We start from the raw sequence: 17156 nt of genomic DNA on the forward strand, positions 1-17156 counted from the left end.
TTTCACACTGCACGAGCGAACACGAGCTAAGCTTTAGCTCGATTAAGTTACTACACGAGCTCGAAACCAGCTAAAATTATTGTAAGTCAAAATGAACCGAGCTCGAGCCTAGTTGAGCTCAGGTATACGAGAGCCTTAGGTAGGTCTATACTATATGAATTGTATAGACACGCCTTGCTTTGCGTGTTGTTAGAAATTCTTAACTTGTTCTACCTTGAAGGTCATGGCCTCTCATGTATGTGCTTTTAGAATTTGTTATAAAATTCTATTAAAGTTATCATTCTTTCCAATTACATAACAAAAGTTAAAAACCCATGCATGTGCCTATATGGCGCGTGTACCTTTCTATATCTCGTATAATCCTATGCAAGTCATGTGTATATATATATATATATATGAGGCGTGGTGTCTCGTTATAAGGCATGGCGTTTGTAAAACTTAAAACCGCCATTAATTCATCTCAATTTCGTTTAATAAGAACATACGGAGCAAAATTAGGTTAAAATTGTGCAGAATGTGAATTCACCTTCCATGACGTCATGAATCGTATAGATTGGTTAATTGTCTCTCTCCCTCCTCCACAGTACATAATAATAAATGTAGAGAGAGAGAGAGATGAGTGAGAAGAGTTATGAATTTGCAGAGATGATGAAGGTTTGGAAATGAAATTGAATTAGGGATTTGGATGTTGAAGGAATCAAAATATCGACATTAATTGCCGCCTGATTATTATTATTATTATTATTATGGAAAAAGAGTGTTTGTGTCCACGTGCTTGAATTTAGGGCCATATAAAATAGGGTACATAAATTTTCGTAAACATCACGTACCATAAAATTTTACATCAAATCTTTGTCTATAGCAAAGTTGTGTATGGTGTTACGTGTTAGTTATCGTAGCATTTATTACTTATTAGGTTTGAAAAACCAGTAAATTTTTCTTTTTTTATTTAACGGTTAGACACACTTATCTATTCTTACTCATATTTCTAAACTACTTTAACAAATAATGTACTCTCATGTCAATGTTTAAATTTGAACTAAGGTCTTCGCTCCCTAAGGCAAGAGCCTTATCACCCAGCCAAGATTGGAATGGCACGATAAATACTATCGCAAATTAGCTAGTTTAAAATGTAATTTGGTCGTCATTTTATAGTTTAAAATGTAAATTTTTGTTTCTAACAATAAGCACACAAAGCAAAAAAGAAATACATATTAGTATTTTATATGAAGTCAAAGTTCAGACTTTAAATATTAGATCTAAGCATAATGGGTTGTGTTATTTCCCTACTAACAAACATACATTCTTGTTACGGCCGAAAAATATAATTTTAAAACTTTCATATCCGAATTCGAGCATAATATCCAAATAAGTAATTTGGATTCGGTTTGATCTAAACCGAATATCCGAACGAGAGACACTATCAAAGAGGGGAACTAAGAGATAAAAGAACAAAGAATGCAATGTGACAAGTTTCAAGAAACAAATGAGAATTATTGTGTAAACAATGTGAAGCGAAGGAGCAGAAAACACGTTAGTGACAATTTAATAATTAATCTTATAAGGGTAATTACGTTACAAAACATTTTCAACTATTGTAATAATTATTACACTATAGTTTTACGACTAGCATAATAATTATTACGTTACTTGTAAAACTGTAACGTAATTATTAATACATTAGTTCGAATGAAGTAACGTAATAAACATGAGCGGCTCTAAGGGTGTGCAATGTGGTCTCCCAGTCGGGGCACTTTTTTTAGGGGATAGCTATCGAGAACGGAATATTATAGTGTATAAACTGCAAGGATTTAGTTCACCAATTTGCTATCAAGAATATAGGAGCTTCACAAATTCTCAGTTAATTATTAACATATTCAGTATGTCATAAACTCATTTTAATAACATGATTTTGCTAATTGTTATGTTTATTGTCATAACTTTAATCGGCATATAATAAAACGTGTTTGCATTATTTTGTGCGTTAAGGCTTAAGGGGTATATTTTTTCCGGCTCATGCGGGACATGTGAATTTTCAGGGCCGGCCCTGATAATAAAATTAGGTTTCCTGTAAATTGTAACATTATTATAACTACGTTAGCTGAAAAATGCCATAGTGTAATTATCAAAATTTCCAAATTGCCACTGCGCTTTATACGGTATGGTGAGTCATTAATTATTTATTTGATTATTTTCATATAGTGGGCCCAACTATCATACATGTTATCTGAAACTAACTTGTTATACTTCATTAGGAAAGAAAAAAGAAAACTCGGTCTACCGTGTAAGAAAATAGGTTAGAAATTGGAATGGTTCTCGTGCATTTCTTTAGTTAGGATTAACACCGACAATAGTACAAAGTTTGAATTATTAAAATCCTTAATTGAAAGTATGAACTCGGTAGATCATTTCTCTTATGACAATTGTTATGTGTTACCTCGTTCAACGTTATGTTATTCATCATACAACTATATATGAAAATTGAATTTGATATTATGAGAAATTGATTTAATTTAAGTAAGTATATAAAGAAATCATTTTAGAGAGGTGGGGACACTGACGGGTAGGAGGCTTCGGGTAGGCCTCGGTGGCACGGATATGATGGTGCGGGTGGTGAGTGCGGTTGATTAGTACCTAAAGAAAGGGAAAGAGAGAGTGAGATGCTTGTATGTACAGTGGAGAGAGACTAGATGAGTGTTCACTGGTAATGGAGCGTCGGTGGTAGCGGATTCTGACGGGTTAAAAGAAAAACGATGAGTTGTTAGCCAGTAATCGGCTTTCCAGCGGGTGACGGCGGTCGACGTGTTATGCCCGAACCTCCCTTATATCCATTAAAAATACGAGTGTCTTGCTTATTTGTAATAAATAATTAATTAAATATTTGATTCCGCATGACACCCAGCACATTGGTTTTTAGTCAAAGCAAAGCCAACATCCCACTTACACGATCTTTTATTGGACCCCTTTAATGTTCCATGACCATATAAAATTCTTTAGGGAAAATTCCCAAAATCGAGAGTCCCCCGAAAAAATTATTTAGAATTTTGACTGTCAAGACGCATTGATAAAATATAAAAACAAAGAGGGAGCATGTTAAATTTCGAAGGAAAGTTAGGTAGGAGACGAGATTTGGGGAAATAATGAATGTAAAGTCCAAATTTTTTTGTAATTTTGTAGCAAATGTTCATATTTATCCAAAACTTTTTTTTTCAAAAAACCGTCTTGAGAGACTGTTTTTTTATTTTTTCTATATTTCCTGTCCATATTTTCAAATTTTTGGAAAAAGAGATTTTGAAATCTCGTCTTGCGAGACGAGATTCTACCACCACCGCCACCACCCACCGTTTTCCTTTTACCACCACCACTACCGCCACCACCCACCACCACCACAACCACCACCACCACCCACCGTTCGCATCCACCCCCATCACCCGCCCACCGTCCGCCACCACCATCTGTCACCACCCACCACCATCCGTCACTGCCACCCACCGTCCTCCTCCTCCACCATCGTCTTCTCCACCATCTTCATTTTCATCTTATTCATCATCATCATCATCATCAATTTTTTCATCTTCATCTTCCTCATCTTCATCTTCACCTTCTTCATCTTCATATTACCGTCGGGTGGTAGACGGTGGTTGTGGAGGACGGTGGTTGTGGAGGACGGTGGTTGGTGGTGACGGATGGTGGTGGCGGATGGTGGGTTGGCGGTGGGGGTGGATGGTGGTGGCGGTAGTCGTGGTGGTAGAAGGCGAATGGTGGGTAGTGGTGGTGGCGGTGGTAAAATCTCATATTTCAAGACGATATTTCAAAATCTCTTTTTCCAAGAATTTAAAAATATGGACTAGAAAGGTAGGAAACATAAAATAACAATTTCTCAATACGGTATTTGAGAAAAAAAGTTTTGGAAAATTTTGAACTTTTGCTCAAAGATTTCAAAAAAATTTGGACTTTACCTTCATTATTTTCTAAAATCTCATCTCCTCCCTAACTTTCCTTCGAAATTTGGCCTGCTCCCTCTTTATTTTTATATTTTCTTAATGCGTCTTGACAGTTCAAATTCTAAAATATTTTAAAGAAAAAATGGCTATTTTGGGGACTCTCTCTCTAAAAAGGGCTATTTTAAGAATTTTTCCAATTCTTTAAATCTCTTTTCTTTTTCTTTTTCGTTTCTTTTCTTCTTCTGCTGCTCTATGTAATATATAAGGCTTTCATTTTTAAAATGGAGAAGTTAATACTCTGCCTATACTACCAAAGAACTTCTAGTCCAACGGTATTTTAGTGATGGGATAAGACTTGATGACCATAAGTTCCTGACTTCGAATCTCATAGGAGGGGGTTTTTTCAAATATTGAGTTTCCTCATGAATTGGTAGCTTGGTTGTGGATATGATCGCGTGGTACCACTGGTGACACGATGATACTCCAGTGATCTGTGATTGATCCAAATTAGTCGTTCAAAAATATATATATATATATATATATATATATACTCTGCCTATACTTATATTTTCTGGTAATATAGAGTATAAAATAAAGAATTATATGTACTTTTTTCTATTGAAATCTCAATAATAATTTTTGTTTTATGAAAACAATAATGACTCTTTAAATATATATTTAAAGTTAAAGTGTGACAATTCATCAATTTAATATAATTTTGTTTCATGTAAAAAAATCAATAAAAAAACAATAAAACAAATGTAGGTGATTAAGATAGAGATAAATATGAAGAACCAGATGTATGGGTTTTTAAAAATAAAAAGATAAAAATAAATAAATAAATAAACGAAGATAGAGACTCGTATGAGAATGCTCTTGCCCAATCTTAAAAAATAAAGTTATTAAAACTGGTCAAAACTAATTTAAATTACATCTTGTGGACAAAACAACCCAGCAAAATCTTATTTTTGATTTTGTTGATCTACAATTTGGTTGCTCTATTGGAAAATGGCGTCGATTCTATCTTTTTCCAGTTGATTCCATCGTTCCTCAACCAATTATTGTTGTTCCGTTTTGTATTACACGAGCTACGTTCTGTCAACGAAATTGCACTCTACTTTTTTTTTTGGTATTATTTTTGTTCATTTTATGTACTCTATAATCTAGTATCAATTATGCCTTCAATTGTTGTTCGTCCTTCAAGTTCTTCCATCAACGATGCCATCGAATGATTCCTATTATTTGATTTTTTTTTTGTTCGATAGAGATACATCGACTATTCATGTTCAATTCTTGTTGCTGAATTCCATTTATTCACTTGTTTTCTAGTTTGGAAGTTCTAATTAGTTTCTCTAGTAAATTGCCAGTAGTCATATTACGGTTTGGCGTTCTATTGTTGATTGAAGAAAAAAGAATGATAACATGATGACCGAATAAAATAAAAATAATTATAATAAAATAGTCAAGAAAAAAGAATAAGAAAAGACCACCTAAATGGTAAATATTTTTACAGACCCCACGGAAGGGAGATCCACTCTACGACCGGCAGATTTGCTCGTCTTTGGTTGGGCCGGGGGAAAACACGCTTGTGTTGACCTCACAGGGGTATCTCCCTTAGCTGGTTTGAGGGATAATGGGTTTGTAGCCGGGCAAGCAATAAAAAGGGCTGAAACGAAGAAGGTGGAGAAACATGCTAAAGCCTGCGAAGAGAACCAACATGTTTTTGTCCCTCTGGCTTTTGATACATTTGGCTCCTTGGCACCGGAAGCTATCCGTTTTCTAACCAGGGTCCAAAAGGTTGTGCATAGCAATGTGTCGACTCCAAAGGGGCAGGGGTATGTCTTTAGCAGGTTAGGGTTTGCAATTCAGAAAGGGGTGGCGGCGCAGCTTGTTGCCCGCCTACCTGCTATATTGATGTAATATCTATGTTTCATCAGTAGAAATAAAATCTTTATAAAAAAAAAAAAAAAAAAAAAAAAAAAAAAAAAAAATATTCATATTTTCCTTTTTGGATTTAAAAAAAAAAAAAAAAAAAAAAAAAAAAAAAGAGAATCTATATAATGCAATTTGTTACATAAGTAATTCTAACGCTTATTCATAATACTTCTTTGTTTACTGTTGTGTTTCTGCCATGCGTTAATATTTAAAAAGAAAATTTGAAACTGATATAACATTTGCTTTGAAATACTTAAAAAATAAAAGTTTAGTAAATATTTGAAAATATATTTCGAGTTTAAAAGTATTTATTCAAAAGTAATATGGAAGAAAATGAAGTGCTACGGAAATTGAAACCAAAAGCTGCTAAAGGATTATTGAATTTGAAAGTAAGGACCGCTTTGACCAATAATGCCTCCATTTCATTTCAAAATGTCACCTGTATGGCTCTATTTGTCAAAAATACTTCATAATAGTTATTATTTTTCTTTGAAAAGGCGGTATTTTATATAAATAAATAAAAACAGTCCTAGCAAGTAGCTAAAACAAAAAACATAAAACATTACAAATACAATAGAGGGTTCTTAAGCCACTCGATCCTAGAAATATTATATTTACGATTTCTGCTACTATACCATAAGAACGAGAAATTTAAAATTTCATCAAATATCGTTTCTTTGTTATGCCGATTCTTCTCAAATACCAAGTCATTTCTAAATCTCCAAATAATCCACCAAGTGACAAATATAATCATCCCGATCATATCTTTCTCATGAGTTTGGACTCTTAAAGTGTCCCACCAAGACATAATAGTTATTATTTAAAGCATAATATTTTGTATTCGTTAATACTTAATTTAGTTAAAAAAAAATAGACAGAATCTTATCAATACCTTAAAAAAGATTAGATAATATGGCATTTAAATGTGTTAAAGACGGAAAATCGATGAAAATTTAGGTAATTTTGAGTTTGAAGGTTGATACTTTAACATTATCATAAAAATGTGGGTAAAAAATAAAAAGTAACATTTTTTAAACACGATAATGTATTCCATTTCTCACAAAAGGAAATATCATATTTAATATCATGTCAATTCAAACAAAGCATCGTTGGGAATGAACAGAGTAACTATGCCCTTCATTTATTTATATTTATTTTTAGATGAGGCAAACACTTCAAAATTCAAATTAAAAAGTGGAAAGTTTTGAGTTTAAATTTTATCTTTAATAAATAATAATGGGCCTTAGGTTGGATCAGTAGGTTTGCTTACATATGATGATTTCTTCTTAAGGGTTCGAGTGTAAAATAGAAGGCTAGTGGTTCAAATTGTATAGAGTCTAAAAATTTAATCGTTAAAAAAAATGTATTGATTGTTCAATGCCTTTTTGAAACTATAACTCATACTACCATAACAGCGATAAACATCTGAACACGATCATTCCACTACTTAACGAACTATATATTATTCATGATTCTTCACTTACTGGTTTTTTGAGATAATTTGATTAACTCAAGATACAAACGCAAGTGATCAACTATTGATCGTTAAATATTAACATCAACCATGTCTTTTCAGTGTTAGTCATCTTTTTTTAATAGGTTTTGTGTTTAGTCAAACGTACATTTTCAAGCAATGTTATTCAATACCATATTGTGGCATTCGTATGCGTTATCAACTTTGACTTTTGGTTAAATAGTTTTTTAATTTATTTGAATTCTCTTTGTCACATCACAATTGTCAACCACTTTTATGAATAATATTTGAACTCACATGATAAAGATGTGGTAACAAAATGCTCATTAATCATGTAAAACAAACTAAAAATAACCTTTGACCACCCTCGTCTTATTGTGCCCATGAGAATACCATTTTCAGGTCCAGATCTGATCTTATAACTAAGATCCATTTCTATCATATCACGATACACGCCATGGTACAAATACCTTTTCACCCTACCCAATGATCTAAGGAAAACATTATTCAAATTGAAAACACAACTCTACCTATTCTAATAAAGTAAAATAATTGTGGACATTTGTCATGTTTTGGTTAATTCTCATCATTCTTTTCCCTCCAAAACTAACTTAATTAATCCTAATATATGTAATATATCAATAATTATTCACTTTCTTTTTATATTTATATTTTATCAAAATAAATATTGAAATATTTTTTTACTATATATTTCAAAATACTTGATGAATCCTAAAATCAACAATAAATCATGTTTGTCAAAGATTGAAGAATCATATAATTTTAAATGTTATCATTAATATATTGTACTATGTATATTGTGGGAGATTGTAAAGAAAAATAAAACTCGAATATGCTTTTATTTTACAAAGTTATTTTTTAATCATTAAATTATAAATATATACTTAAAATTCGATCCATTTTTTTAAATCAATCAATTTATTTATTAGTATTATTATTATTATAAATTGTCATATAAATTTATAAATTTATAAATCTATGCTTTAAATCTATTCATTTATTTTTCGGTTAATTTACTAAACTATATATATGTTAAAACGTAAAGATAGTACATACCAATCACTTTCAGACATAACAAGGTTTATCATATTTTATTTCTTAATTAGTATTTTTATCTAGGATTGTTCCGGGTTTTTTGTGGAACTTAAATTTGATTTTATGGGTCAAAAGTTGGTAAATAAATTGTTTGGTACAAGTTAACTACAGTTAGGATCAAAATTTGTTACAGGTAAAAAATAAGAAATCTGAGTATTTTTAAAAGTTTGAGAATGCAAATAAATTTATCATCAAATTTGTTACGGGTTCAAAGTGTTGGCTTAAAAATGTCAAACACATGAAAGTTAGAATTTATACGTGCATTTTTTTATTAAGTTCATTTAAAAAGAATCATTTTGTGATATAAATAAAATTAATTTATGTATAAATATTATAGATTCAGACATAGATGTAATATATTTTTTCAAATACGTTATGTAATTATTTGCTTTACTTGTAATTTTATAATTTGGATAATCACGTGTGTGACACGGGCTCCAAAACTAATATTTTAAATATTTAAATATACGCAAAATTTCACATTATGTTTCGATGTGTTAGTCTTTGATGTGGACAATTCTAATAGCATAATAAATATCATTTACAATTCCTTATTTCACCTCACGTGTTTGGTGGGTTCATAGAGGAACACACAATTCAATTCTTTTTAAAGTGTATATATGTTTTTTCAATTTACATTTTTAATAACAATATATATTATTTTTCTAACGTATTTTTGGATCACCGACGGACCACTAACCCACCCGATCATATTCATTACACTTTTAAGAGGAACCCTACTATATGTGAGAAAACACATCCGATCATATACATTTTAGTTTTTCATGTTTTTTTTTTATTTGATATCAACCATTATATTAGGACCATTTAAACAGCTTTGGCTCGCAACTCGCTTTCGACTTGTATAGATTCTGGCTCAATAAATCTAGAATTGATTTGGTTGGATCTTACTGGCTCATATTAATGTCCAAAACAAGTACGGGCTGAATATAGTTCGCTTTTTATAGTAACTCGGTCGATGGCTTGTGGTTAACTCAATTCCTTGAATGTTGGTAGTTTGTTACTTTATCATTTGGGACTTGCATAATTATTACTGTTAAAATATTATTCGATTTTATTATTAACCGAAATATAAAAATCGAGAAAAACCGAGCCATGAGCTAGAGCTAGCTCAAGCCATATACCAGCTCAGTTGAAAATAATCAAAATATCAAGTCTTAGATCAAATGTCTCGTTTAACAACTCTACATTTTCAAAACTGGAATAGACACAATGAACCGATTACTTAAAACATCTAAACATTAGGAAAGCATATGCGAAACGAATGTGTACATTTTTGCTAGGCCATCCCCATCCCTTTATATGCACTCTTGGTATTTTCCTCAATTTAGTGATACGAATTCCAAACCGAGTATAATTTAATTCATAAAAATCATATAACTATAAGTTAAATTACTGAAAATAGTCTCTTACCCTCTTGGCCCAGTAACACTAGGTGTTTAACAAAATTTTCTTATTTTCCCTTTAGAGTATCAAATTGAATTTTTGTCCATGTATTTAAAGAGAAAGGGTGGTCTATGTTATCATTAAATTAACCTCATAAACGTACAAAGAATTAGATGAAATATTTTTAATTTATAGTTTGAATATTGGTCCATATATTTGAAAAGAAAGAGTGGTCTATGGTATTCATTAAATTAACCTCGTAAACTTACAAATAACTAGATAAAATATTTTTACTTTATAGTTTGAACTACAATAATTATACAAAAAAAAGTAACGAAATAAAATTACTATAGTTAAAAACTATAATTATAATAATTACTCTGATGCAAGCAATTACTTTAATTATTTATACAATGCGTTAAATTGATTTATATTTGATTTTAAGAAAACAATCCATTTTCATAAAATTATTTGCTTTAAGTTATCATCATCTTTGTTTTCAAAATAGGGACATGAGGCTTTTGACTTTCCATGTGGAAGCCTTCCCTGTTCACAATGAGCAAACCATGCATGTGGAGGGAACAAATGTTCCTTGGTGTTACTCGTGTTTCATGATTAGAGAATATATAATTTAAATCATAAATTATACCATCTAATCATATAAATAATTGTATACTATGCATTTTAAACTAAACAACAATATAAATTAGTAATGAGAACAGCATTGTTCTAACTTAACTTTTAGTGCAACATGATGACATGATTCCATTTAGCTCGGGATTATAACACACGCAGGGCTCGTTAGATAAAGTTTGCTATACTTGCATTTTTGTTACGTTGTGTTAAACTTATGGTGTTTTAAACGACATGCAAGTACGCTTGTAAATTATTGTTTTTCAAGATTTTAAGAGATATATTGATTAGTTGCATTGATGATACAAGTATCCTCAATACGAATGCAACTTCACTTAAAAGAATTCATAACTACTCGAACTCTTACGATAAATAGTTTGAATTTTATTAGACACGTGTAATTAATTAGTTACGGTTATTTAGTTGGAATATCATTATATTATTTGCTTTGTCTCAAATGCAATACATATTGTTTTCAATCCACTAAATTATTAAAAGATGACTTCTTGCTTGTTTCGATTACGGTAAAAAAGAATGATGGATCTAAGATGATTACATGTTAACAAGACAATTATTATGTACCCACTACAATGATTGTTAATTTGTTACATCACATACAAAAAACTAATGCATGGAAGGAAAGGAATGCGGTTATTCTTTATAGCAAGGAGGTCTTGGTTTTTATATTGATGGAGGAAATCGAGTCTTTGGCTTATCTTCGGAATACAAAATATATGACGTCCTTTATTTTTGTAAGTTGACGTGATTGGTGTAATTTTTCCTTTTAGCTGTTTGTTTGTTGGCTCTAGTTTTTCGCTAGTTTGCCTTGTCTAAATGAAAGTTGTCGTTCGAAAAAATAAAAAAGAAACAGACGACAAACATGTGGAGGATGATTCCCACTAAGAACTAACTTTAACTTGAAAAATTTTATTTTCCAAATTTATTATATGTTATTAATATTTACGAAAATGAAAAATAAAATTATAAAACATTCAGATCACGAAAGTATAAATATGTATCATGAAAAGTTACATACATGAATCTCATACGAGGTAATATATGTAGATTGCGAGCTACATATATGTAATTTCATGATACATATAATAAAAAAATAAGATTTAAAAAAACAAGTATTTAAAAGTGGTTCTCACGAGTCTTCAAATATTTTCATGGTTGTTGTCTGGACCCTTCCCTACACATGTATGCGTTGGGTATATTTCAAAACTCAAAATATATATATGATATTGAATTAAATGAAATTATGGATTGAGACTTGAGAGGACATGAATACATATGTGAAGAAACACTAAGTGACCCCGGCAGATTACGGATAATCTTAGGGTCAAGTAGATGTTTCCCACGAGGGTTAGGTCCGGCAAAGATGGTTATTCTTCTGATGACCTGCAAAACAGACACCGTGAGCTTGTCACTGAGAAGGGGGGGATACCTCATTGTGACCACCCTCCGGCGTGAGAATCAGACTAGATTGCTCTGAATATAAATGTATATTAAGAGAAATAGCTAGAGCAGATAAGATATGTGATGGTATAAGATAGTATATGATACCGTTCAAAGGTGTTGGAGTATTTATATCAGAAGGTAGGTTTCCAAGCAGGTACAGCCAACTGTATAATATTCCTTTTCTACCAACTGTGGGCTACGCACGTGCCATGCTGGTGGTTGGTGGGTAGGCAGCGGCAGATAGTGACATGGCCGGCTGTGTACTATTCCTTTTCCACCAACTGCAGGCTATGTACGTGCCACGACAAGGGTTGGTGAGTAGGCAGCGGCTGATAGTGACATTTTGTACTAGAGCGTGCTCCTCGTCGTACTGTTGTCAGTGAGCTGTCACCCTGTGATTGGTTCATGGGATGCTTTGGTCAGATCTTGTCTATTTTGTCCATACCTTGGCAGGTATAGTACAAAAGATCCTCCAGAAGCGTACGGACTGGCTCATTTGGGCAGGAGTATTCCCGCCTTGCTCATTCCTTCTTCAGGTGACATTACTGAATTATTGAGAGTTAGTGCCTTGTGCGTGTAGCCTTGCTATTAGTGCGGGTAGCCTTCCCTGATGGCTTGTATCCGCAGCTGCGGGAACAGGCGGGGTACTTCACCATTGGGAGGCTTTTCCTGCGGGAACAGCTGGCGTACTGCGCGTAAGGTATTCATCTCTGAGCATGGTGGGTGTTGCGGAACCAGTTGGTCTTTGCGCAGACGTCCCTCTTCAAGGTGAGTCTTGCGGGTCCAACTTGGCCCTGCTGGGACCTACCTCTTCAAGTCCCCCCAGTCCAATGTTCTTCTCATGAATTGTTAATAAGTGAGGTGAACTTTTGGACTTAAGCAAAGGGTTTTGAAAAGGGTTTTTAGTTTTAAGGTTTTCCGTGAGGATTCTTCCCGCGGTTTTCCTAATGTCACGGGCAGAAATTCCCGACTTTTCTGCTTGATCTTTGGGTATGATGCGGGTAGGTGTGTAACCTCCTCGCAAGTCAGGAGCGTTGAGTTTCACTTGTGTAGATTCTCCACGAGGTTTTGGTAGTTTTAGACATAGTGATCAATTATGTTAAACAACCAATTCCATCTTGGAGCTTCAAACAATCTAGTTCTCAACGTTCCTGCTATGCGGGGATGTTATTTCCCTTTCCACAAGCATGGCCCAGAAGATCCTTCTTGGTTTTAATTCCCTGCAAGTGCTAAGTATGTGAAGGGTTTCGCCTTGACACTGTACCCGCACTCGTCTTATAGTTACTTGACTTCCAAGGTATTCTTGGCTTCAATTCCCTGCAGGTGCTAAGTATGTGAAGGGTTTCGCCTTGACACTGTACCCGCACTTGTCTTACGGTTTCTTGGTTACCAAGGTATTCTTGGCTTCAATTCCCTGCAGGTGCTAAGTATGAGAAGGGTTTCGCCTTGACACTGTACCCGCACTTGTCTTACGGTTTCTTGGTTACCAAGGTAAGGGGGTATATTCCCTCTTATTTTTGAATCTTTGTTTCACGCATATTTTAGTTTAACTTAGCAATTTCTTGAGTAGTTTGGATAAGTTAACCTTTCAACGTGGCAGATGATAGGTTAAAGTTTTGCTCTATTTCGTGATTGTGCGGGTAAGACCGTCACTTTCACTTGGCTAAACTTTACCTATATCTGACCCGCGTGAAGGTTTTCCTCATCTTTTCCTTAGAAATTTTCTAAGTGTTTTAAATAAGTTAACCTTTCGACGCGCGGTTGTCAATAGGTTGATGTTCAGTTTCTTCTATCATGGTTGTGCGGGTAGGACCGTCACTTTCATTTAGTGGGATGACCAAACTTTACCTATAACTGACCTGCGTGAAGGTTTTCCTCATCTTTTCCTTAGAAATTTTTGCCGTTTCTTGTGTTTATGCGGGTTTTGCCGCCTTCCACACGCAACGACTTACTTCCCCACTTATTTATGCGGTGAATACCGGCATATCAGTGTTTTGAATAAGTATAAAGGTAAGGCCATCAACACAATGTGATAAAGGAGAATCATTTCCATTAGAAAAGTGGCTCTAGGCATTTTCTTTATAAGTTTGGAACTGATCTACATGTAACATTTGCGTAATTGATCTCCATTCCATATTCTTGGGATGGGGGTGCCATCGAGCCTTTCGAGCCGGTATGCGCCCTTTCCCAAAACTTCTTTGATAATGTATGGCTCTTCCCAGACCGGGGCCAGCTTTCCTAGGCGTTCTTGGTTCGAAGCCTCGTTGTTACGCAGTATGTAGTCTCCGACATTGAAGTTGCAGAGTTTTACCCGCGTGTTGTAGTACTTTTGCATTTGTCGCTTGTAGTTCTCTTTACGCGCTGCGGCTAAGTCTCTGCGTTCTTCGGTTAGCATAAGGTCTAACCGTCTTTCCGCATCATTGTCTTCTGGCTGAATCAAGACCCTTGGTGAGGGTAAACCAATTTCGACCGGGACCATGGCTTCAGTGCCATAAGTGAGGCTGAACGGGGTTTCTCCCGTACTGGCCTTTTTCAGCGTTCTGTTTTCCCAAAGGACATGTGGAACTTCGTCCACCCAGCCGGATCTGTGTTCCAAGAGTCTTTTCTTTATGCCGTCGACGATGCTCTTATTTGCTCTTTCCACCTCACCATTACCCTGCGGGTGCGCTACTGAGGTAAAGGTGTGCGTGATTTGAAGTTCTTCCAACCACTTTTGTAGCTTCTTGTCAGCAAAGTTGGTGCCGTTATCGCTCACCAAATTCTGGGGAAGTCCAAAACGACAAATAATAAATTCCCAAATAAATTTTTTGATATGTTTTGCGGTTGTTTGGGCTAAGGGTTTTGCTTCTATCCACTTGGTGAAGTAGTCGATGGCTACCACCAGAAACTGAAGTTCCCTGCTGCTGTGGGAAATGGGCCTGTCACATCGATGGCCCACTTCTGAAATGGCCATGAAGAGGTGACCGGAACAAGTTCATTCTTCGGGCGATGCGTGTTGGGTGCGTAGAGTTGGCAAGACCTACACTTTCTGATGTATGCCAGCGCATCTGTATGCATCCCCGGCCAAAAGTATCCCGCGTTATTTAGCTTAGCTACAACAGCGCGTGGACCTGCGTGTACTCCACAGATGCCCTCGTGCACTTCCCTTAGGAGGTAGCCAGCATCTTGGTTGTCCACGCATCTTAGGAGTGGGCCAAGAAAATTACGCCTGTAAAGGATGTCATCGATGAGTTGATAGTTCAGTGCTTTACAGCGTATTTTTCTTGCCTGTGTTTTTGACTCTGGTAGTATACCCGCCTCAAGGTAATTTATTATTGGTGTCATCCACGTTTCTGTATCGGTTTGGATGACACAGATTTCCTTGTGCGGGACTGATGGTGCTCCAAGGAGTTCAATGCGGATGTCCTTTCCCAAGTGGGTGAAGGCTAATGATGCAAGCTTGCTTAACGCATCCGCAGATTTGTTTTCGCTACGCTTGACGTGTATGACCTTACAATCGTTAAAGTCGCGCATAAGGGTTTTTGCTTGTGCGAGGTACAGGGCCATTGTGTCGTTCACGGCCGTGTACGTCCCGTTTATTTGGTTGGCTATTAACATGGAATCCACGTGGGCTTCCAAGTTTTTCACTCCCATCTTACGCGCAATTCTCAGCCCGGCTAAGAATGCTTCATACTCCATGTTTGATAGTACAAAAGATCCTCCAGAAGCGTACGGACTGGCTCATTTGGGCGGGAGTATTCCCGCCTTGCTCATTCCTTCTTCATGTGACATTACTGAATTATTGAGAGTTAGTGCCTTGTGCGTGTAGCCTTGCTATTAGTGCGGGTAGCCTTCCCTGATGGCTTGTATCCGTAGCTGCGGGAACAGGCGGGGTACTTCACCATTGGGAGGCTTTTCCTGCGGGAACAGCTGGCGTACTGCGCGTAAGGTCTTCTCTGAGCATGGTGGGTCCTGCGGAACCAGTTGGTCTTTGCGCAGACGTCCCTCTTCAAGGTGAGTCTTGCGGGTCCAACCGGGCTCTGCTAGGACCTACCTCTTCAATATGGATTCCTGAATTTGGACGGGAGAAAATGAGACAATTCACATTGTGGTAACCTTGTTAACTTGTTGAGGTCCACCCTTAGCCGCTTGTGGGTCTATACCTATTCAATGTTGTATTTCTATGGTCTACAATCAACCTCACTTTGAAATTATTTAGAAACATTTGAGTCCTAGCTTTAGGTGGTATGCCATTTCATATACTTAATGACAAATTTTCTATGAACATTCAACAACTAAAACATTACATGTGATCGTTTTTTTCCTAGTCAAACATGGTTTTAAGTAGTTTAACGTTATTTGTATTAATAGTATTTGAATCTATTATTGAATGTTACATCCAAAATTCCTAACCAACTTTCTTATTAATATCAGAATATTTAGTTTCTCATGCTACAACTCGACTATAAACAATAAAATTTTATCCCAGTTATGATTAAAAGAGAAATCTAGACAAAATGATGAAAGAAAAAGCCATTATCGAAGTTTCACCCTCTTCAATATCCTCAAGCTCGATGAATTGAAGCCATATCCTCATGCTTGATGAATACAAGCTTTAAAGGTGGGAGTTAGTGTTTCTTAAGGAGAACGTCAACTCCATAAAATTGGAATCAATCCTGGAACCATTGTCCTGTATTACTCTCAATTTCACTTTATATTGATTCACACTTTCATGATTAGTCAATTGCAGACTCACAATGCCAGCCACGTAAGTGCTTGAAAAATGTTGCATTGAAGATTCTTAAAAGATTAATGTATCATTGGTTGCAATGCAAATATGTAGCAAGATTAGTATGCACTTGAGCAGACAAAAGTGTTAAATGTCACATATAGTGTGTTAGGAATTGTTAAGAGGACTATAAGAAGGCATAACTAAAATAAACATGAAAAAGGACCAACCCACTTGTGCTAAACTGTCGCTATTTAGTAAAAAACAATTAAATCTAGTGTTCTAATCACCTTAAGCTAGTCAGGGTAAGTAGGGTGTCGAACCACGAGGAGTATGTGGTCAGTGTGAAGTGAAATCGATTCCTAACATTATGAAGTGAACAATATCAAAGTGCTGATCACACTAGCAAACAGTTTGTGTTTTATAATAAGCAAACGAATAATTAAGTATTCAATCAATTAAACAAAGCAAATCACAC

Source organism: Bidens hawaiensis, unplaced genomic scaffold (genome assembly GCF_021521415.1).
Source record: "Bidens hawaiensis isolate Kalapana, Puna unplaced genomic scaffold, B.hawaiensis_p1.1 tig00004357_1, whole genome shotgun sequence".
Taxonomy (NCBI): domain Eukaryota; kingdom Viridiplantae; phylum Streptophyta; class Magnoliopsida; order Asterales; family Asteraceae; genus Bidens; species Bidens hawaiensis.